We start from the raw sequence: 23,600 nt of genomic DNA, 5'->3' as shown, positions 1-23,600 counted from the left end.
TCTCCCCCCCGCAACCCCACCACGTTAAGCCGATAGCTGATATCGCTGTTTTCCCCAGGGGGCTGGCAAGAAGCAGCCGGGGCCGTTATCCGGGCATCGCTCCCTTATCTGGCTCCCATTTTGGCTGCAGGGAGCCCGCACCTCTCAGGTGAGGGAGGCTCGGTCAGGAGCTGCTCCTCAGGGGAATCCACCCGGCCAGCCCCTTTTCTAGTAATACCCCGTCAGACAGAAGTGCTTGGACATCCCCTGGGGTGATGGGGTGGAAATGGGATGTTGCAGTTGAGTAGCCCATGGATACAGCTGCTGCTTCCTTTAAAAAAAAAAAAAAAAAAAAAAAAGAGGCAGCTCAGGTTCCTCTTTCCATCATTTAGTGGCTTGATCATGCCAAAAGAATTAAGCAGTAGTGATGCTGGAGTGAGCTGTGGCTTTTATTGCTCTTATCTGCCGGCTTCTGGAGGAGTGGGATGTCTGCGTGGGGGTCTGGGCAGGGGACACGGTGCACACGCCACGGGGAGCCCAGCTCCCCTCTAAATCACTGCTCGCCGTGATTTATGTGGAGGCTCACAGGTTAGGTAACTGCAGTAAACAGAATAAACAGACCTCGGTCTGAATTTATGGACCGACAAAAGGACCTTTAACCATAAAAGAAATGTGCTTTCCAGCCCTCCTCTATCACCAGATCCCAACCAAAGGCTTAAATACTTACATCAAGCCCTCACAGATCAGGAGTTGGGCTGGATTCAAACCGCTGCTCTATTTCCCTGTTCTCTGAGTAAGCCATCTCCTAGCGCACCTCCTGCTCACTCTCAGCTGCCCACTGACACACGAGGGTTTTTTTTTTTTTGGGGGGTGCTGCTGGCTGCTCGACACTTCCTCCCCAGCAGCTACCCGTATTCAAGCAAGGAGCTTTGGCTGCTGTCGCAGAGATAAGCCTCCCCAGCACAAGGGCTGCTGTCTGAGGAGCAATTAAGGGCTGTATCTTTTTCTCCCGAAGTAAAAGCGATGTTCGATTTCCATGTGGTTCTCAAATGTTCGGTGCATTTCTCCTTATTCACATGGAAAGCTGTGTAATGACAATATCACCCACCTTGTGCACCAGGCAGAAGGACATGTGTGAAGACACAGCACCCAGGGAGCCCCCCCCCTTTTTTTTTTTTAAACCAACCTTTAGACCATCCTTTGTAATATGGTATTGGTGCAAGAAAAGGCAGCTGCAGAGGAGGCGTCTGTCCATCCCCAGACAGGCACGGCTTGTGCTTGGAGCCAGCCCCTCCAGGGGAAGGTGTGCACAACAGGGAGTGCGGGAGGCAAGCGTAAAACCAGAAGCTGGGCTAAAAAATGTTGGAAAATTTGATATTAATAGGACTTATCAGCAGAGTCAGCCACAGAGCAGCACAGAAAACACAGTGCTATCAAATCTGCTCTGCGAGCCCTTCATTACCCTGTCCCTTGGTAGCCAGAGAAGGAAAAGCATCCAGGAAAGCATCCAGCCTTCCCTCCATCTTGCACATCTTTATTTAATTCCATTGAAAGCAAGCTGACATATTTGAAATGGAACAATTTAAATCCTTGAATTGTTCTAAATCCAGGAGAATTGCCAAAACCCCTGTTTTAATACATTTTTAAATTGCCTTTTCCTCCTGTCTTTGGGAGCCAAGATATGGCTATTTAATTACAAGCACAGCCTCCATTTAAGAAACCCTTGTAATGAGGCTGGCATGGAAAGGCACCCAATTTTTCCATTGTCTGACCGAGGCACTGCAATTAGCACGTTTTATCCCGCGTTCGCATTTGGCAGGGGTCGTTTTGCGATGCTTTGGGGAAATGGGCTAGCGGTAATCTCCACGCTCCGGGCTCTTCCTGAGCTCATGGCAGTGCGTTTACCTGCCCCCTAGATGGGACCGAATCCAGAATCCTACTAGTGAAAGGGGTCAGGGTGCCTGCTTTATGCAACTCAAACCCAGGAGCAGAAGCATTTAGTCCTCCATGGCACAGTTTGGGAGAAAGGGGATAGGAAAGAACTACAAAAGGGAGGGAGGATTGGGTCAAAAGGAGGCAGAGGAAAATCATAGCAAGGGAGAGAAGCAAGAACGGCATCGCAAAGAAACGACTCTGTGGTCCTTGCGGTAGCAGCATGAAAATATTTCCCTTGGCTCGCATCGAGCCAGGAACTAGAGCTGACCCCGGGGGGAGTTCTCTGAGTACTGCAGCAGCCACTCAGCTCCGAAAATCACTGCAGAGAGCTTCCCAAAGGGTGGGTGGTGTGGTGCAGCAACGTGTCCCAGCTGGGATGCCCTACACCCCGCAGCAGGGAGCTCTCAGTGCTGGAGCCACCACACCACACAGACCAGGGTGTGCAGAGCCCTCTAAGCGAAGCTCCAGCCCCAGGAAGCCCCACATAAACCAAAATGCAGCCGACCAAAGCCACCCTCTGCCCTCATCCCACAGAGGGGACCAGGCTGGGCTCCAGCACCACCCCGGAGGTGATGGAGCAGGGTGGGGGGACATCTCCAGCCCCCTCCCACCTGCCAGGCTGCAGATTTGGGTCTGTGCTCTGTGTGCAAGGAAGGGCTGGTGTGCGAGCAGCACCAAAACCTGCTTTTGGGGCAAGGAACCGCTCGCACCCACTCCAGCTTTAGGGCAGCTCCACATCCCTCAGACCCACATTCCCCGGGGAGCACTGGGCCAGTTGGGGCTCCCAGGAAGCGGCCGGGCCGCGGTGGAGCCAGCGCCCTCGCCATCCATCATCCTTATCAGCCCCGCTGGCAGCCGGCCGGGCCCTGGCAGCGGGGCCGCACGGCGAGAGACAGGCAGGAGGCAGCGGGGCGATAAGCCACGCCACAAACAAAAACAACTGGCCTGGCCGGAGACTTCAAAGCGCCGGGCTGAAATTTATGTGGCTGCGGAGCCCGTGCGGGTGCTGGGAAGATGGGGGCAGCCCCCAGGGGGGAACGCGGGCAGGATGCACTGCTGTGGTTCATGCATGCGGAGCCACGGCTCGGACAAGCTCTGCAGATGTAATTGGGATGCTGGCAAGGGGTGAAGCACGTTGTCCTGCACTGGGCACAACCCAGTAAAAGCCGCAGGCAGGATCATGCCCCGTGGCTGTGCATGGGAGCACCCTGGGGCAGCGCTACTGCCTGCACCCGCGGGCTCCCAAAGCGCCCACAGACATTTATTCCGAGTGATTTACCAGCAATAAGGCCATTTGCTGTCCACACGCAGCCATCTCAAAGTAGCTTCAGTGATGGGCTGACGGGTGGAAGATTTAGGGCTGCGGCCAGGGAAATAAGGAGTCCAGGCACAAAGTGCTCCACCTGCCTCGGAAACGCCCCACGAGCATCAGTCAGGATCGGGTCCCTCTGCACTCGGAGCTCCCCTGGGGCAGGTGCAGCTGCACGGCGCTTTGGGAATAACAGGAAAAATAGTTGTCACAGCTTATACACATCCACTCTCAGCTGTATTCGCATATCTAAGTGTAACAACGCTGTTGAAGCAGAGCCTCACATGGCTTTGCTGATAATTGCCTCCTTCTCTTTATAGGATATTTCACTGAGCTTTGTTCGGACATCATCGTGCTGACAAATAAATGATCACTAACTTTTAAAAAAGTCTTTTAAAATATTATTATATTAATTTTTAAATTACGAGTGCTGTTCAGAGGCTCTTGCTTTCATTTGCCAACAACTTTACTCAAAATTAGAATTGTTAGCTTAAATTTGTGTGAATGGAAATCAAATCAAGTTAAAATCCTTGTATCCTTTCTCTCCTGCCTCCCAACTTTTAGTAAAAAAAAAAAAAAAAGATTTAGGTACAAGGGCAGTGATAGAATCAACCTTCCATTTCAGTTGCATCTAATTGAAAAGGGAAGGATTTTATTTCTACCATCACAAAAATGAGACCTCTCACAGCTGAATGAAGAAGCGTTGATTTCAGCCAGTCTTTTTTTGGGGGAGAAAAGGCCCTTTTCCCAAGTTTCACTCCCCAGGAGCCTTGGAGGAAGGCTCCCCCCAGACTCACTCCAATGGGACGCTTCCAAGCACTTCAAGGCCCGCCCTGCCTGCCTCACCTTGGGGCTGCCCCAACCCCTGTCCCCCCTCCAAAGGCCCCCGGGGACCCCCAGCACCCCCCCTCCCTTTTATACCCATGCGGGTGACGTTACAGCTCCCTGCCCACCCGACTGGCTGACAGGGCCGGGGGTGGGACGTGCCAGCACCCCTTAAAGCGTGGGGCCGAAGCCCCCAGCCCCGAGGAGCCCGCTGACGTGCGGGGGGCTATCTTGTTTTAATTACATCAGAGCAAATGACTCCTTCCCCCGTGCTTTATGTCAGCACGGCGGGGCTGTAATTTCTCTTGGCACAGTCTAGACTGGAGCCCCTTTGAAGCCGCTCGAGGCCGGAGGAGAACAAACAGCTCCTCCCGAGCGGGGGGATTAGGGGAGCCGGCGGCCGCCCCGCTTCAGGGCGCAGCCTGCAGCAGGGCCGAGTCCTCGCCGGAGCCCCCCCAGCCTCCTGCTCCCCGCTGTGCCCCCACGGGGGTCCCAACCCCACCGGGGTTCGGATTCCTTGAGCTCGGCTTGTCCTTGGGGGCTAGAGGAGATGCCCGTGTTGGGTGAGGCCACACGGGATGCCCACCGCCCACCCCAGTGCTGAGGGTGGTCCCGCTGCTCCTTCAGCCCCAAGCTGCCCTCACCATGTCCCCGAGCACCAGTCCTGAGCTTGTGGCAGCATCAGGTCAGCAGCCCCCACACTTTTCCCTAAAAAACTTACCAACATCTTTAATGCAGGATGTCTCTTCTTATTTTCTGCTGATGAAAGTAATCCTGGAAATATCTTTACTAAGTTATAGTGTTCCCCTATTATGTATATTTGATTTTTTAAAGACACAAATACAAATTTCATTAACTGGGAAAGGTATCTTCTACCTCAGTATCTCCAAGAACCCCAAAAGCCTGAGGGCACATTTTAGGATGAGCATAGCACAGAGAATAGTTCCCCCTGAAACCTGCAAGGCCACAAGAAACACTGAAGCCCTTCCCAAAATCACTTCTTCCCCTCCCCAGTACCTGACAGATGAAACCCCAAGGAGCAGCACCGCTCCCCTGGGGGCCTTCAGGCGTTCCCCAAGGTCCCTGGAGGAGATGGGGCCGGAGATGAGCCATGGTGTGGAGCTGAGAGGTCCCCAAGGAGAAACACGGCCTGCGGGGAGGCCTCAGCCCACCCAGGCACTGAGCTTATAGGGATCCCACCTGTGGGCAGGGCGAGGGTCCCAGCTGAGGCTGCTCAGGGCCGTCAGCCCCTGTCAGTGCCCCCAGGCCCTGCCGTCCCCACCCCACCCCAATGTCTCACCTTGCCAAAGCGCTGTCCCCGGCCGGGCCGAGCCCGTGCCCCCGCCGCCGCCCCGGCGAGCATCGCGCCGCCGCAAACCCGGCTCGGAGCAGCAGCAGAGCTCGCCTGGAAACACATGTGTTTTCTATATTTTCCACCCAAATGCCGGGTTTTAAATATTCTAGCAGCACCGCTCGCTCGGCGAGAGCTGCCAGGGTTTATGACAGATCCCTCCTCCTTACGGCTTTGAAATAAGGCTGTAAACATGCTCTCCGGGCTGCAGCGCTGCCTGTGAAGGGGGCTGCTCCCCTCGTGCTGTGCCTATTGGCTCCAATTAGCACTGGCAGGAGTCAACTGCAAAGAGAAGGGAGAGCTTATCCCTGCGAGTGAACTCGTTTATTTACAGCGTTTTCAAAGCAAGATGAATATGGCTTTTTTTTTTTTTTAAACAAACTTACCCATCTGCAAAAGAAAAAAAAAAAAAAACACAAAAAACAAACAAACCAGCCCCTAAATAGCTAGAGGAGGAAGGATGCTGCCTGCTTTCCCTGAGATGGAAATTCTGCTTTGATTAAGAAGGGCATGATAAGATCACCTGGCATTTCTCTGCAAGCCTTGCCCTGGCTGGAACTTGGCTTCAGCCCCTGCCTGGACCCAGCTCCAGCAGCATCCTTGCCTGGGCTCCTGCATCTGCCCTTCCACAAGCGACTCCATCCCTCCTCTGTTAATTAACACCTGACGAGCAGCTTGAGAGCCCTCAGCCGAGTGCGTGGGCAAAGTGGGGGGGAGACCCCATTTGTGGGGGCCCCAGCTGTGCTGCCCGCTGCTTCAAAAGGCACAAATGCAACCCGAAGCTTCTCCTCCGTGCGGGATATTGGTAGTGTCACTGCAATACATTGTTTTTTGTAGGAGTGCCTCCGGGGTATCACTGAAGTGGGTTTGGCAGGAGGCAGAGGAGCTCAGCCCGGCTGGATCTCAGACCTGCCTTGTTCAGACGTCCCGTCACACGTTTGGGTACCAGCGGACGCCTCCGCTCTCTGCTTCCTGCGGCGCTGCAGGCAATGGACGCTCTGCAGGGCCAGGGGAATGATCGCACCGAGGGAATCCTGCTATAACCCCACGGGAGACAAAACCCCTTGTGCAGGGGAGCTGGGCTCTCTGCTCCCCGTGCCAGCAGCCTCAGCCAGCAGAAGCCAGGGGGAAAAGCCGTGTGCCTGACGTACCACATCCAACCATCGCTTCGGGTTCGCGCCTCATTTGCCGTATTCCTTCCAGCCGTGCTCCTTCCACCTCGGCCGGCCGCAGCCCGCAGTGCTTCCAGCAGCCGAGCAGCTGCTTTTTGTCCCGCGCCGCCAGGCAGGAGCCGGGAGAGGGGCGGCCCCGTGCGTTCGCAGGGCCAGGAGTTACGGCCACCGCTTGCTACTGACTGCGCGCTGCCGGCGAGAGCCCTCCCGGCCATAACTCAGTGCCAAGGCCGCCCCGGCGGAGTAGTGGCCGGCAGCAGGGGGTTTATGGACTTTAGAGTGGGCTTAGTTAGGCGTGCCCCCAGGGGACTTCGCTTGCTGAGCCGTACAGAGAAGGCTGGATGCTCATTCCGCTCATTAAGCGAGGGAAGCGATGCGGTTTGCAAAGGCAGGAGCATGCCATTGTGGTTCCTGCCCTAATGCAGCCTCCTCAGCTCCCCGTGCCACTGAGGGGACTATGGGGGCACCCCCTTACCCCCTACAGCACCTCAGTTGTGTTTCTCACATGCCCGCTCACTGCTGATGGGGAAGGATGGAGCTCTGCGGCTCTGCGGGAGGATGCGATCAAGCCTCCTTTGGTCTGCCCCACCACCTGAATGGCCATACCCCTGCCTCAGTTTCCCTGCAAAACCTGCGTGTGATGCAAGCCAGACCAGCAGCTCGGGGCGCTGTGCTCGGCTCTGCCTCCAGAGAGAAAACAGGCGAAGCCGAGCGCAGAGCCCAGAACATCCCGGTGCTGATAGCAGGCGCGGGCCAAAGCCCCGCGTTGGGGCTGGGCTCAGCTTGGCAGCTGAATCAGCAAATAATTAGCAGGGCCAGAGCCGGAGGATTAGCAGCGCTCTCCTTTCCAGCCATCCAGCCCGGTGTTAACCCTTTCATCCACATCTCCAAAACCCCAAAGCTTTGGGGTCTCCTGGGGGGGAGATGCTGCCGCAGGACCAGCACGGCCGGGGGTGCCCGGGGTGTTGCCCCTCGCCAGACCCCGGTCCTTGCCACGGTAGCATCCCTGGGAGCCGGTGTGCCGCGGGGCGAGCCGTCAGTCCCGTGCCTGGCGGCTCGTTTGTTCACCTCCGGGCAGCCCGATGACAGCGCTTCCCTTTACTACCAGCTGCAAAAACCTGGCAGCTGATTTAGGAGAGCTCCCGAGGCCCAAAATGTAAACCGTTTTTCACCAGGAATGTATAAGCAAGCCATAAAATAAGGGATTTGGGTCTGGTCACATGGGACAGGCCTCCCATAAAATTGAAGCATTGATCTGTATTTTAGTGAGCAGCTTCGAAGCTGCCTGGATGATTGAAGACCTGAGCTTTAACAAACTCTGTAATCTCCCGCCATACATCTGAAGTGGCATGTTTGAAGTCCGAGGACGAGTTATTTATATTATTTATATAATGCACGGTGAAAGGACATTAGCCGAAGCCGGAGTGCCGGTGGCGGGTGTTGTTTGTGGGTGGAGGAAAGCAGAGGTCCTGCTGTCCATCATCGTTCCTCGTCGGGGATGCCCTGCGTGGGCACACACCGGTGATGGCCAAGGTGTCCCAAAACCACGGGAACTGGGACCCAGCCATGCCACTGTCCCCGAAAGCCACCCTGCAGCTGCTGGGCTGGGACAGGTGTCGGCCCCTCCCGGCGTGTGTCACCCCACTGGCAGGACACGGTGCCCCTTCCCGGTGTGTCACCCCACTCCTGGGACGTGTCACCCCGTTTTGGGGATGGATCTCCCTGTTCTCTGGGGCTGCTGGCTGGGCTGTAACGGGACTTGTCAGTGCCCACAGAGTCCCCCTGCTGTAGCAAAGCCACACAGGGAAATTCCCACTGCCACCAGTTTATTTCCATCACCTGTGCCTGGCCAGCAGAGATCATGCTGATTGACAGCAACAAAGACTGTAAAAGTATATTCCCTATTTAAAAAAAAAAAAAAAAAAAAAGTAAATCTGTAAAAAGTGATTTATAAATTCAGATCGAACTCCAAACAGCGTCGGTGAGGCCAGAGGGAGGTCTGGGGCATGGGGGGATTGTGGCAAGGTGCTTCATTTCAGCTGTTTAAAACATGGCTTTATTCTTGTCCAGAAGATGTTCCTTCCCTGCACTGAATTCACTTTCCGTAATTTAAGGAGTTAAGTAAAAAAAACGGTTAAAAGCTGAAAAGCAGCTCCTTCAAACCCAAACTGAAACAAACACAAAAAACCCGCTGGAGTCACCTGCAGCACTTCTCAACCTTTAAACAAAGTTCTTGGCACGTTCCCTGAACACGGTGCTGCAGCACCAGCACATGCAAGACCTGCAGCAGCTCCGCAGGCGTTAGCACCGTGACCTTGTAATCCCAATAACGGATAAGCCCAAGGCTCCCCCATGCCCTGCAAATCCCGGCGGCCCCGTGCCCAGGAGATCTGCAGCCTGGGCAGGTGCAGCAGCTCGAGCTCAGCCCCTTTTGCCATGAGGGGCTTCGGGGGTGCGTGGAAATTGTGCCTGTGCAGGGACCGGTGGGTGGAGAGTGCCCCAGCAGCCCCGGGCTGCTCGCCTTTTGCTTCTGGGAGCCCGTGACGGTTATTTTTTCAAAACGTTATTTCTCAGCAGTTTCCTGATGACAGTTTTCTATCTGACTGCTAAACCCAGGGAATATCGTGGCAGTTTTGGGGCTCCTGTGAAGGAAAGGAACGCATCTTCAAAGCAAACAAATAAATGCCCTTACCCAAATAACCCCAGCACTGCCTTCCCGCCACAAACCAGCTCCGTCCAGGCTAAATGACTTCTAGGGATGCCCTGCACATGAGCTGTTATTACCACACAAAACCCAGCCTCCCACCAGTGTTTCGCAGAGGCTGGAGCCGGGCTGCCGTGCCCTTGGCGGGGCCGAGGTGGCGGCGGGAGGCTGCGATTACCAAATCCCTTGCCCACTTAAGGCAGGCTCCGCGCTCCAGCCTGCACGGGGCATATTTGAAATGCTTCGGGCCGGATTCGGACTCCACGGTTTCCAAGAGCGGCCGGGAGCGAGCGGGACGGGGTCTGCTTTGTCTCAGGGAGGCAGCACCCGAGCAGCGAGCATCGCAGCGGGCCAGGAGCGGAGGGGGCCGGGGGAAGCATCGCTCCCTCGGGGATGCGGCTGAGCAATGCTCTGGAACAGGAGCCTCCTAACCCAGTGCCACTTAAAGGAGGGATTAAGCATACAAGATAAGGGTGTAGCGGGGTTATTTCCCCCCCTCCCAGGTGCCAGAAAAGGTTTTGGCTGGGTGCGGAGTGGATGCCAGCGGTGCTGAGCCCCAGCGTGCTTTGTTCTCGGGGAGTGTGGCAGCGTAAAACTGTAGAAAATGCTCAGCATTTCACTGCATGGGGAGAGAATTAGGACAGGCTTTTGGCAGGGGGCAGAGCATCATTTAAATAGCATTGACTTTAAGGAAAGTCAGTGTGTGTTTGCAAGACGCCTGCAAAGTTCCCTTATCCCCTGGAAATCGCTCTCAGTACCCGCTTGGCGCTCACACACCGCCTCTGGAAAGGACTGGGCCCATCGCTTTGCCCACCCTGATCACCGAAATGCCCCACAGTCGCTCACTGCTTTTTGCCAGCTGCTGTATTTCCCAATTTCCAGGGAAATAAGACAAATCAACTCCTGCTCGGAGCATTTCTGCTGCAGGACAGCGCAGTCAGCCCCGGCTGGCCAGCACCTCCTGCCTTCGCTGCTAGCCCTGGCTGCGGGGCAGGATTTACACCGAAACTGCTGGAGTCCTGTGATTATGTGAAAAATCAGCTTTTGTTAAAAAAAAAAGTACATTTTGAAAAGCTTTAAGTGCAATCACTTAAAAACGTGTGTCTGTGTGTGTGTAAATAATTTCGAGTTGGTCTCAGGAGCTTTGCTTGCCTGACTCACGTTTTTTTTATGTATCACAACAGAAAATACTGTAAAACATACTTTCAAAGTCTCACAGGGCCTTGGCCTCCTCCGAGTATTCAAAAGCATCAATTACACGAGCATTACGGGCAGGATAGTTTGTACGAACCCTGTTAAAAAGTCAACCTGAGAATTGTGCCTCCAAATCCCCTCGCTGCACCGATGGCTGGAACTGATTTCTGCCCGGGCTCCGGCACGAGTAAATGTTTCAGTTTAAAAACATTGAAAACCATTAAAACCAGGCCGTATGCACTTATTATCGAGAAAATCCCACACAGATGGACTGCATTGAACCGCGAGCAATTATTTTCTGCTGTTCTCGTGAGTTAATGAGATCATCAGGAGTCCCCGGTGGCGTGCCTTTCCCTGCGAGCCCGAGCATCCAGCCTCCGCCACCGCAGCTCGGGCAGCGCGGCGCTAGCTCAGAAACCTCTGCGAGCCCCGGAGGAGCTCGAGAGGCGTCTTTGGAGACCTGGGAGGCAGAGACAGCGACGGAGCCCTGCCTGTGCTGCTCCCATCCCCGCTGCCCGTGCAGCCAGGAGCCCGGCCGGCAGCCGCCCCGCGCACACTCATCCCTCCGGCATGGCCAGAGCAGAAGGTGGCTGAGGTCTGCAGCCTTATCAGCACCAGAGCCCTAATTACCCTCCCAAAGTATAATACTGCGGGCTTGGCCGGTGCCTTACGGGACTGGCTCCCTTAGACAGAAGCTGTTATTGTCCAGATGAGGGGTTTGAAGGCTTGCAAACACAGCCCTATCCTCAAAGGGAATTTCTTTTGCTGACGCTTCCCAAGACAAAGAAACATTTCTGCCTGTGCGCCGGCAGATGGGTCTGGCTGCAGGCACGGACATTTTTTTTTTTTCTCTCTGGATGGTTTCGGGGCTGCTCGCTCCTGCTTTCGATGAGGAACGGAAGAGGGCAGGGGTCGGACGACCACCGCCGTGCAGGGCAGCGCCCCGCATCCCGCAGCTGCCGCTGACCGCTCCGGGAGCACTAATACGCCGCTGTAATCGGTGGTTTAAAGGAGTAATCTGATCAGATGCAGCTAGTTATTATAATGGAATCAGCGACTTTAACAAGCTCCTGCGCAGACTGGATTACTGCGTTCACTCACCCATAGTTCATTAGAGCTTCAGAAAGGGAATCCACGAGAAGTCATGAAATACGATCTCCTAATCTCTCCTAAGCAGGAGAAGCCCAGCTATAAAGAAAATACCTTTTAAAAATACCCGTGAAGTGAATAAATCTCCCCTGTGCTAAAAGGCACAGAAAGCTGACCTGCTAGGGAAGGGGATCTGCTAACTGGATGCATTTTCCGTGCACGCACTTAAAGAGGCTTCGCGAAAGGGCAGCGCGTTTGAGCGGAGGAACAGAGGGCTTTCTGTTTTTCATCGATTGGAAATCTCTTTCTGATGGTTTTCTTAGGGTTCCTGGGGGGAAAAAATAAAAGTCATGGGTGGAGGAAGGAGGTGGATGGATGCGGAGTCCCTGAGGGGCAGCAGAAAGCCTGGAGGGAGGAAATTCTGCCCACCCTGGAGAGATGCCCGGGTTCTGGTGTCCCTCTCAGTCCCGAATGCGCTCACTGAATCTGGTGCTGGAAATGTCATTTATGGCTAGGGAAGAGCATCCAGCTGGCACCCAAACACCTCCGGGCATCCCCCATGAGTGCCTTGCCCAGGAAGGGTGGTTTCGGTGTCTCACACCGAGAGGCCGTGGTAGGGCTCTCGTCTCAGCCTGGCACATTGCTTGGTGCCACCTGGCCACATGTGCGTGTCCCCATGCGGGACGTCCTGAGTAGGACATGCAAAGCCAAGCTCCGTGCAGTTTCCCCATCCCCTCTGAACTGTCCTGGCCCCTATCAGGAGAGCGTTCAGCATGCGATTAACCGAAGACTTCATTAATACCACTGCAGCTGGGACTGCTCAGGGGCTTAACCTGAAGCATGTGCTTCTCCAGCCGAGGTCTCCATGCGCTCCATGCACATCTGGCTACCGCCCGCCTCTTCCAGACCTTTCTTCTCTCCGCGGGTTATCTAAAGGGGAAGGAAGCCTGAAAGCTGACTCTGTCCTCCAGGGCCGCGTTCATTCCTTGGCGCTCCCAGGGGAGGATTTGGCAGTAAGGAGCGTCGTATAAAGGAATGTCCCCTGATGGACGGGGCTTAATGGGACACCTCGGCACGCACCGCCCGGCAAAGCAGCCGGGGGCACAAAACCCCGACCCCGTCCCCAGTGGCATTCCCACACCCTGCAAGCCACAGCAGCCTCCCCGGCCTGTTTTGGTTGGTGAGGAGAGGGGATGCTTGGGGTGGGAGGATGCAGGAGGATGTTTGAGGATGAGGGAGGACGCAGGAGGATGCCCATGCTCATGCTCAGGGCAGACGCTCTCCCACCAGACACCTCTGCACAAGCATCGGTACCTCTGGATGCACAGGCTCTGCAGACTCCAAACGTGGAGAAATGTTTGACAGAGCAGCATACGTATTCCAAACATCGTTTGATTCATGTTTTAAAGTCCCACTTGCAAGCATACTTCCACAGCTTGGACATCAATCACTGCAAATATGTTCTTATAAACAAAGCAATACAGACTGACTGTCTCTTCCACCCCTACCATATGCAGGTCACCGGGCAGCACCCCGAGGAGAGGCTTTTTCCAGCACATCTGAGCCTGCCCCTGGCAGCAGCCACCACAGGTAGCTTGGGAAAAAGCAATGGGAAACCTATTAGCGGTGACATGCTATCACCTAAGGGCCTGGTAGTCCAAAACAAGGCAGCTGAGTCCTCCACTGCTGCCCTGAGGATGACATGGTGCAGATGGGTGGCTGTCCTCCCAGTGACCAGCGTCCCTTCAGCTCCTCACCTCCGTCACTCAGTTCCCCCAAACACACACCAGGCAGGGATGGGGATGCCACAGCTAGGATGGAGCATTTCCCAGCACCCAGGGTTTCCCCGTGCAGCTGCATGCTTGTATGGTTACCGAGAGCAGGAGCATCATTTCATTTCATTCTTCAGCCCTCGAGGTCTGATTGTTGCATCTAATGCCTGGTCACTAAGAAATTCCTGCTCCAGACCTGTGGATTTTGAAGCCTTTACAAACCAAACCGCCTCTGCTTAGGGCACTCTGTGAAGCGCAGGATCCCGCCGGTAGGCAACTCTCCCCCTCCTCAGCCGTCTGTTTAGGAAAAATAAATAGGAAAGAATCCAGCAGCGGCGCTTTCCTCCTGCTGCGCGAGATGGATCGGCGCTCACAACCGCAGAAAAAACCGTCCCAACGTGATCCAGCCCAGCACTTTGTCCTGAAATGCTCTGCTACGTATAAATAAATGGCTCCTCTGGAGCAGGGTGACACATTCCAGCTCCAGACAGTGACACTGACGGATGTAATCAGCCTGGAAGTTTAACGGGAACATGGCGCTGGTGGAGCCGGCAAAGGGAAATTTATGGGGGATTTGACAGAGGAAGAGGAAAAACACCGGCATTTGCTGCTCAGGGCGAGGAGGACGGGCCAGCACCCAGCTCGGCGAGGTGTGGTTTGTCAGGGCAGCTTGGGAGCAGGGCTGGCGGCTGCCTCTTGTCCCTCTGTCCCCAGGGCAGAAAAGGGGTCCGTTTCTGACTATTGGTCATGAAACAACATCTAGGAAACCAGCCGGTGCCCCAGCTCTCCATTTCAGACATGTATATTCGGGATTTTCCTCCCCCGGCCTCGCACTGCAGCCCTGCGGGCCCTGCAGCATCTCCGCCTGCATCTCGCCTGAGTCAGCCCGGAGCGGCCGCGATGGCCCCAGATAGCAGCGAGGGGCTCGGCCAGAGGGCTGCAGGGGGGCGATTAGCGAGGAGACAGCTCCTGTCTGCTCCCAGGGGGCTGGGGGGAGGCTCGGCCGGCTGGGGGCTGATCTGCTCCGGGGCATTTCCCCATGGGGCGGTGGTGACGGAGGCGTGCGGCCAGCCCCGTCCTGCCAGGCGCCAGGGCAGGAGGGGGGAAAAAATGTCCTTGCTGCTGTAGGGAGGTTTGCTGGGCTCATTGTCAGCACGAGAAGAGCTGGAGCTGAGGGGCAAAGAGGAGATTCTTCGCCTGGTGAGGCATTTTTTCCTCAGCATGGCACGCTCAGCTGCAACACTCATGAGCTTCTTACTGCTCCGGGCCTAGAGCGACCGCTCTCCCTAAAAACATGGTTGGATTTAATGGCAGTGACTGTGAGCCTGGTGCAGCCCATTGGGGCCAGATCCTGCACCCCAGCTTGCCTGTGGGGGCCTTGTTCTGTACCCAGCAGTTTTACTCCCAGCTGCTGCTCCGGCCTCCATGTCTGTGCTTATTTGGGCCCCTACAAACACATCAGGGAAGTGTGAGTGTGCCGGGGAGCTTTGGGGAAGTTACCTTCATTCGGTGGCGATGTGTGTGAGAGAGGGGGAGAAATGGCTTCCTCGTCCCACATGCTGAATAATAACATCCATATGAAGAAAGCCAAGGACCGAGCAGGGGAAAGGGACCAGCAGAGGCCTTTATCTGGCATAATCAGAGAAAGATCAGCTGCGGCGCGCGAGGGAAACCCGCCGCACACAGGAGACCCAGCCCATCTAAGGTTTCGGCTCTGGTTAATGACACTGTAAATTAGGCCTGTCATCTTCAGCAATGATATTTCTTTCGGTTTCGGCTCAAGAAAACAACAACAACCCTCCGAAACGGAGATGTGGCAGTGGCGAGGCCTGGCCCCCGGCTCCTCCTGGGCGAGGGGACGCGAGGAGCAGCACCTTGGACGGGCAGGTTCACCCCCATCCGTGGTGATGGTGTTTGTCAATGGGTAGGGCAGGGAGCTCGGAGCCATTGGGCTGGGTTTTTGGGAGCTAGCTGCATGACAAACCAAGCTGAAGACCCAGTAGAGAAACATTTATGCCCAAATCAGGGTCTGATGGCACTCACCGGGAGAGCGGTCCTCCAGCTAAGTGAGCTCTTGTCCCTCTGTATTTTAATATATACATTAATATTTTAATATTTTATGTATTTATATATAATATATATATTTATTATATATATGATATTGCTGGTGTTTTAATTGCTGCCTTAGGAATTACTGGGATTTTTTGGGAATGGATCATTGAAAAACAAGGATTTTACGGAGGGGTCTTGCTGACACCTCCTTGGAAAAAGCTGCTTGTTCACTGCGGGCTGCCCACGAGTCAGGCCCCAAATGCAGCTGCACCCAGAGCCAGGCTCCTGCTGCCCTCTGCCAGCGCTGGCAGCAGCAGGGGAGAAGGCAAAATGCCACCAGTGTCCCTCTCCTCGCCTGGATTCTGTAAAAACATCCCCGGCGAGACAGTGGGTGGGTTTCAGGGCATTTATAGTGTAAAACAAACCTCTTTCTTTCACCCAAACAAGATGCTTCCTGCAGAAATGGCTTTTTTTTTTTTTTTCTTTTACTTGTTTCTCAAAGGGGAGAACTGGTTTGCACGAAGCTGCCCCAAATGTTTCCAAGCAAAGTTTAACAGAAAACTGGAGTTTCGATTAAAGACGTTTTAATGGGGATGGCTTGTTTTCCCTTCACGTTCACTTTTTGGGAAACAAGGAGCCAAAAGCAGAAATATCTTCAGCTCAAAGCGAAGTATTTTGTTTCATTTTTGAGAAGTGTGGGGTGGGGAACATCAGCATTTTTACAGAAGTGTTTTCCCCCCAACAAGCTAGATTTTAAGCTTTTTTTTTTTTTTTTTTTTTTTTTTTTTTCCAGAGCACATTAGGAGGGCTCAGACACCGACATATAATAAATGTACTCATTATTCTCCACAGCTCTGGATTCACTTTTCCATTCCCAGCACATCCCCAGCTGGGACACCCCAAAAGCCGGGCATGGGGTGCTGGGGTGGCTGCCCATGGCAGATAACAGCGTCACGTTCGCCATCTCCTCGGGCACCGCACGGGGCCGGCGTGTCTGCTATGCTTCTTCCACGGGGTATTTTGGGAGTGCATTCCAGCGGGATGGGGACAAACCAGGCAGCCGGGACAGCCCCTCCTGCCACCCCCCTCCTTATCGTGCGGGTTTGCACCTATAAAAGCCGGGGTGGCAAGGCAGAGGCTTGGGTACAACCAGTGACCAACGCAAATTTTCTGTGCCGAAATGTTTTAACCAAAGATACGGTTGCTTTGCAGATCTCCAGATTTTTACTTCTCCCCATTTTTTTTTTAATCATAAGCCCAAACTCAAAGAAACAACAAAACTAACTGACCCCCAGCTCCTTCGCCATCTCCTCCCCCCAAGCTTTTCATCCTAAAAAGGAAAATATTTGCAGCCCTGGTCTGATCCCGGCTGCGCTCCTGCTTCTGCCATCTCCCGTTTATGAAATGGGAAAGGAGGGCGGAAAAAAGCACTAAAATTATTTAAAACCCCCAGCCCCCAAATAATTTTCAGTTGTGAAAAAGTCTTAGCAGATGCTTGTTAATTTTTAAAATCATCACAAATGGCAGAAAATGAATCTGGTCTTGAAAAACCAGCCTGCACCACTTGCTGCAGCCTTACAGCAGCCTGGTGGCTGTACAAATCTGGGGACAGCGGGGTCCCCGTGCTCCCCGACCCCCAGCTCCATCCCGGCCCCTCTTCCCCCCTTTCCCTACATCTCACCCTCCAAACCTCGAGTTTCCTTCAGGTTTTCATCTTTGCTCAGATTCATTTCCTGCCTCTGGCTTTCGAGTCTCCTGACCACTTTAATAAATTTGTGGCATCTGCCTTTTCTCTGCTTAACGCAGGGTGCTTCGTCTGCGTTTTTTCCCCCACCACATTTGAAGAGGCGCACGAGCCGCTCACACTCACGGGATAGCAGTGGGGGAACTGGTCCGTTTGGGCTGATAAAGCCAATTCTTGTTACAGTCGTTGGGAAACTGCACTGTGAGCTGTGGGGATGAGCCAGGCTCCGAAAAGGGCTTGTTTCAGGAGGCATAACACTAGTGCCGGTCCAATGTGGGGGCACTGGTTCCCAAACCATCAGCATCTTCAGCAACTTCATTTGGGGCAGGCGGCTGCAGCTGAGCTGCACAGCCGTGGCAAATCTGCAGATTTTGGTAGGGAGCAGGGCTTGGGGCATCTCGGAGGGGCTGGGCTGCCCGTAGGAAAGCAGCCCCTCTGCCCCCGGACAGCGGAGCAGCGACTCCTGCACCAGGGAGAGAGGAGCATCACCCTGGGGTGTTGTGAGACGTAGGGACATCCACGCTAGTAACGCCCCAAAAGAGAAATTGTTCTTGTTGCTTTGTAGTGTTGGGAAGGCTTAGCCCAGATCGTGGCACCGGGCGCTCTGTGAAGGGACCTGGAATTGCCCCAGGCCACTTTTAGTCCGAAGGCAGTAAAAAACCACGGAGGCCAGGCATGGAGAGGAGCGTGGGAAGCCTCAATCCTCAGAAATGCCCTGTGCCTAGGGGACCGTGGGCAGGGCACCTGGCACCGCCAGCAGGAGATGGAGGGCGGACGGAAGGGGAGAAGCACCCCGCACCGCAGCCCCTCGCCTTTTTCCGGGTGCGTGCGGGCGAGGCGACCCAAAGCTGCGCTCCCGTCAGGACGGAGGGAAAGTTGGAGGCACCAGCCCGGCTCTCACCCACCCGGATCCAGCAGCTTGTCTCCAGCCATGCCCCAAACCAGATGCTTGAGACGAAGACGCCAGGAGCTGCCTTAATAAGCGATTATGCAATCCTTCTCGCATGGAGGAAATGTCTTTCCCAATCCCCAGCCATTAGCAGTTGGCTTATGCCCTGGAGCATGACATTTTAGAGCCCTTGTAAATTTGCTTCAGGAGTGGAAAGAGTACGGAGGAGGGGCGGGCGCTGGTTTTTGTCAGGGACCTGCACCAGCCCGTGGCTCCTCGCCGCCTCTCCCTGCAGCCGGGGAGATGCCACCGCGGGGCGGCCCCAAACCCACTTGGGCAGCCCCAAACCCATCGGGGCGGCCCCAAACCCACCGTGCAGCACCTCCTGCAGCCGGCCCCGGGGCTCAGCGAGGTCTCAGCAGGGAATTTGGGTGGGAAGCAGAGGATTTAGGGCAGCAGCACGGCTCCCGCTTCGTTGCTCAGGTTCCTTCTGGATGAGGACAGGCCACTCGGGGCTGACTGGAGCGGCTCTCCATGCGCGTGGGTTACCTGCGCTGCGACCTGGCGCTCACAGATCCTTTTTTCCATATTTCTCAACTGTGTGCCCGTAACAGGTAATGGAATATAAAGAGAAAATTCCCTCTGTGGCAGGTAGAGACCCCTTCCACTGGTTTCAGTAGCCGTCAGCTCAGGGAACGGCACTGGTTGAAGCGAGATTCGGGGCACCCACGCCACCTCAGAGCGGTGATTTGGGGACGGGTTCCAGCAGGGAGCGCCGAGGCTGCCACTACATCCCCCCCCCGCCTATTGTTTGCGTCCAAACGCAACTGCAAATTGACACGGGACGTCTTTGGGGATCGGCCCTGCTCCGTCAGCACAATGAGCCGTTGTTGATACGGCCGCAGCAATTTTCCAGGTTAATTTATGGCCGCCACACCCCATTAGCGGCAATAAATGTGGAGCCCGGTTTTGCCGAAATCGTGAGTTACGATTTTTCAAATAAATACATTTTCCTATAAACCAGCGCTCTGTTTAGTTTGAGTGTTCCTCACAGACACATCCATCTACATAAAATACACAGGAGAGGAAGCTGAGCTGTGACTTTGCTCTGATGACATAAAAACTTTTGTAAACACGATGTCATTTACAGTACGCGCGAGGAGAGAGGAAAAAAATAAACACCGAGCGCCTGGCGCATCCCTTCAGGAGCACATGGAAAATTTAATAATCTTTTTTCCATAAAGCTTTGTTTTCCTTTTGATTTATCCAGACAAGGCAGGGGCTGCTTGGCCATAAATAGATTGTATTTCTCGAGAGGCAATGGTTGCAGTCATCCTTTATGTGGCGGGCAGGGCAGGCGCGGGAGACGTGTATACAGAGGAGATGCCAGGGATAGCTGCTGGGAACAGGGGGCTCGGGCTCAGCACGCCGCGGCCACTGCAACGGGATACGCCTGGGGGTGAGGAGCCATGGGGTTTGTCCCCAGATTCCCCCCCGTTCCTTTGGCAGGGCTTTGGCAAGCAGCAGCCTGTCCCCACGCTTGCTTAATAGTTTGGGAAGGAAAGGAAAACCCCTTTGGAGTCCTCTCCAGAAGCCCGGGGAGGCCAAGAGCTCCGCGCTGCTGTCACCTCGCTGCAGCAAGCACCCAGGGACAGAATTCGGGGGTAGGAAGGCAGCGGGACGAGGAGGGGCCGTGGCCGTGGCCGTTGAGCGGGCAGTGAGCTTCGGGAGAGCCGTGCTGTGCCCTGCTCGGTCCCTCGCCCTGCGTTTGGGAAAGCCCAGCCGCGTGGGCACCTCCCGGCGGCCTCAGCGGTGCCGTTCGCCGTGACAGTGGCAGCGGGGCCGCAAGCAGCAGGTTTGGTGCCGGGGCTGAGGCGGGCAGCAGCTCTGCAAGGGCTGTGCGGCGCTCTGCTGCGATGCTCCGACAGCTCGCCTGGGTGCAGGAGGACCCCGCGCCTCCAGCACTCGTCCGCGCACCCAGGCAGGGTTTCGAAGCTGCAGCGCTTGGAGCCAGCCCCGCTCCACGCCATAAACCCCCCGCGGAACCACAGCCCGCCCTGCCTCAGTTTCCCCAGGCCTTCTGCAGCCGTTCCCCGAGGCCCAGCGGAGCAGCCAGGCTAGGAGGTGCTGAGTGATTATTGTTGCGTTATTCCAGGCGAGTGCTATAAATACCCAGGGGCACCTTCAGACACAACCCAGCTGCCCCGGGGACCTGGCTCAGCCCCGCTCCCGGAGCGGGGGCTCGGAGGCACGGCTGGGTGCGGAGCTACCCGGGGGCACGGCCTGCCCGGCGGTGGGGCACAACCCCATGGGGAGGGGGGCATCGGGGCCGGATCCTTCCCGGCGGCGCCCCTGCAGGGAGACGCTAGCAGGGAAGACAAGGGGAATATTTTACGGGGCCGCAATGTAAACAGAGCCGGAGCAGAGCCCCTTTTTATGGAGTCCCTGTCCTGCCAGGGCATCTGCCAAGGCCCTGATTTACGCTCCTATTTAGATAAGGGAGCAGGGGAGGGGGGAGCAGAGCTGGCGTCAAAGTCACAGGACACCCCGGGCTGCCGCGCGCCGGGCGCTGATAAGGAGGTGGCCGAGGGTTTGGGGCTGAAGCCGCAGCCCCGTGCGGGGCAGGCGATGGGAGCTGAGCGGGGCGGCTCCTGGGGTGCCGGGGGCTGCAGAGACCCTCGATAACCTCCCCCCGTGGCGATGTGCGGCACCGGCCCCCTTGCCCCCGGCCGGCCGCGAGGGCAGGAAGCCTTTCCCCGGGAAGGATTTGAAGGAAAACAGGTGGAGAGAAACCCGGCTCCTCCGCGATGCGAGCCGTAAATCGCCCGATCCGAAACGCTCGGCGTTTCCCCCCAGTTGCGAGCGGGGAGACATGAAATTAAAGAAACTCACCAAAAGTTTGAGAAGTGCTAAATTTGGACGCCATGACAAAGGCAGTCTGGTTTGATTTAGAAGGTGTCGGAGGGAAAAGGGCTCCGGTTTTATTATTTTATTAAAACACGAAAGATTAGAACGATTTTCCAAAGGAAAATCAACACGCTGGTCCCACTGTTTGCTCAGCTGAGCCCCTCCAAAATGCACAGGGTCCGGGGACCTCTGTTTTGGGGGGGATAAAGCAAGATAACGCCCGGGCTGGGGCTGGGCTCACTTCCCTCTGGCGTTGCCGGGCCGAGGCGATGCTGTAACGCCCGGCTCCAGCAGGACGCGGTTGTCAGCAGGCTGTGCAGCGCCGGGCTCTGGCTATGGGAGGTTTTTGGGGGGGTGCTTTTCAGGGGTGGGGTTGGGTGGGGTTGGGTGGCTTGCTGAATCGGGGCTTTTGGGGCTGGGGAGAGGCTCGGCGAGGAGGCTGGGGATTGCCAGAGGGATCTGGGCACCGTAGGCGATGCCGTGCCCGCACCCTGCGGCTCTCCCATGCAGGCGCCGGCACCCCACGGCTCCACGCAGGGCTCGGGGATCCCACCCAGACCCCGGTTTGGGAAGGAATGGGGAGCTGGGGGGAACACAACGACCTACCCAAGGCCCAACTCCAACGGCGGAGTAATCGCTAGCAAATGTTTGCAGGACGCTTGTATAAAGTGGGAGGGGAAGGGGGGGGGGCTTTGCATCATCTAGGAAAAAGCAGGGGGGTGAAGTGGGGCTGAACCAGTTTGCTCCCCCCCAGCCGCTGGGGCCCGGCAGCAGCAGAGACCCCCTCGCACCCTGCCCCGGCTGACCGGGGTGGGGGCTGGCCCCCGGCCTCCTGCCTTTGCAACTCGCCTTGTAACGGCTAACGATGGAAAATCCGAGGCATTTAAGTGGCTCCCGAATCCGCCCGGGAACCGTGATTGAGAGAAGTCAAATAAAATTTGTCATCTTTAAAATGCAGGAGGACGTTAATGGTGTGTTAGCCCGGATGATTAATACAAGCGCCTGCAAACAACCCTCCAACGTTTCCACCCTCCGCTGCAAGATGAATCGCTGCAAAGCGCCGCTAATCGCTAACATACCTCGGGCCCAAAGCCCCTTCCTGCCCCGCCGTGCCGCGATCGCCACCGCAGTGCCCGGGCTGTCCTCACTGGGACAAACTGGGGAAGGAGCAGGGGTCGGTCCCAGTGTCACCCGGCCGGGCTGGGACCTGGATGCTGTCACCCCAGCAGCCGTCACCCGTGGGTGCAGGGGGGAGCAGGATAATGGCCCCAGCAGGGCCTCGTGCCGGGCTCAGGTTTGGGGCTGCAGCGAGTACAGGTTCCCAGCCCCAGCGGGACCCTCCTGGGACAAACTGGGACAGGGTCACGCAGGGCACGTCCCCACGCACCCACTGCCCTGTCGTGAATACGTCTGCATGCACAGTACAACTTGTATGTATTTATATAGGCATGTGCACAGTGGCTGCACGGCTGCACGTGTGTGTGTGTGCAAGGCCTGCACAGCACGTGTGCATGTGCACAGAACACACGGGCGTGCGTGCAGCCTGGGGGGGGTGTGTGCAGCGCCCTGACCGTGGGTGCATGCCCTCAAGGTGTGCCCGCAGCCCGTGCCCGTGCCGGTTGTGCTGCGTGCACCCCGCAGCGAGGCGTGCGGCACCTCCGGCTCGAGACGTGGGGGTCTTTGTGTGAGCTGCACGTGTGCGGCGGACCCGTGTGTGTGCAGCGTGTATTAGTGCAACACAGCTGCGTGCTGCACGCGCGCGTGCAACGTGCCCCGAGCAACGGGAGCCCACCCGATGCGCCCAGCCTACGCACACCCAACCGGGCTCCCCGCGGTGCCTTCACCCCGCTCCCCGACGTGCTCCCAGCACCCCTGGCCCTCCGGGTGCTGCCGTGCCCCGGCCACACCGCACCGCGCTCCTGTGGGGTCTCCCCCGCGTGGGTCCGGGCCCCTGCCCCGGGACTGCGGCTCCTGGGAAGCAAAAAGCAGCCGGGGCTCTGCGGCCCCCAGGGGCTCTCCTGCCCCGGCCGTCGGGGATGCGGCACCCGCGGCTCCCCCGCAGCCGCCCCTCGCCCCGCGACGGGCGCTGCGGTCCGGGGGAGGGGGGCTCGGGCACCCCCGCAACCGGCTGCGGGGAAGAGGAGGGGATCGACCGGCGACGGGGCGGGGGCTGGGGTCCCCCCTCGGGTCACTCCTCGCCCCCTTCTCCCCGCAGGCAGGGAGCAAGCGGGAGGAGAAAGCGAGCGGCGGAGGTGCGAGCCCAAATAAACGGAGCCGGGAGCGCGGCGCACGCCCCCCTCCGCCGCCCCGCTCCCCCCGGGGCCCCCGAGCATCCTCCCCTGCCCATTGGCTCCGCGGCGGGGGGGGGAGCCCCGGAGGCCCCCCGGCCCTATATAAAGGCAAGGCTGGGGAGGCTCCAGAAGGGGTTAAAAAAAAAAAAAAAAAAAAAAAAAAGAGCCAACAACGAAACAACCCAAACCCCAAAGCCAGCCGCCGCCGCCGCAGCCCCACGGAGGAGCGTCCCGTCGTCGTCGCCGACCTCGTCCTCGTCCCCATCCCCGTCCCCATCCTTATCCCCGTCCTCGCCCCCATCCTTATCCCCATCCTTGTCCCCACCCCCGTCCCCATCCCCGTCCCAAACCCCGTCCCCCTCCCCGCCGCCCCCAGCCGGGCAGCGC

The 23,600-nt window shown here is 56.7% G+C and overlaps 1 long non-coding RNA gene across 2 annotated transcripts; it reads right to left on the bottom strand.

Moving 5' to 3' along the window:
• Positions 1–329: 329 nt before the first annotated feature.
• On the bottom strand, positions 330–5,217 carry LOC121077973. 2 transcript variants are annotated; one of them, XR_005824395.1, is made up of 5 exons: positions 5,066–5,217; positions 4,770–4,822; positions 3,194–3,404; positions 1,166–1,331; positions 330–576 (listed from the first exon to the last, which is right to left on the bottom strand). It is a non-coding gene; the product is annotated as an uncharacterized LOC121077973 (long non-coding RNA). The 2 variants fall into 2 exon arrangements; XR_005824396.1 differs by lacking the exon at positions 4,770–4,822 and having other exon boundaries at positions 5,066–5,215.
• Between the last annotated feature and the right edge of the window lie 18,383 nt (positions 5,218–23,600).

This window comes from Cygnus olor, chromosome 14 (genome assembly GCF_009769625.2).
Source record: "Cygnus olor isolate bCygOlo1 chromosome 14, bCygOlo1.pri.v2, whole genome shotgun sequence".
NCBI lineage: Eukaryota > Metazoa > Chordata > Aves > Anseriformes > Anatidae > Cygnus > Cygnus olor.
Note: the sequence above shows the minus strand (reverse complement) of the source record. Positions and strands in the feature narration are given on the sequence as shown.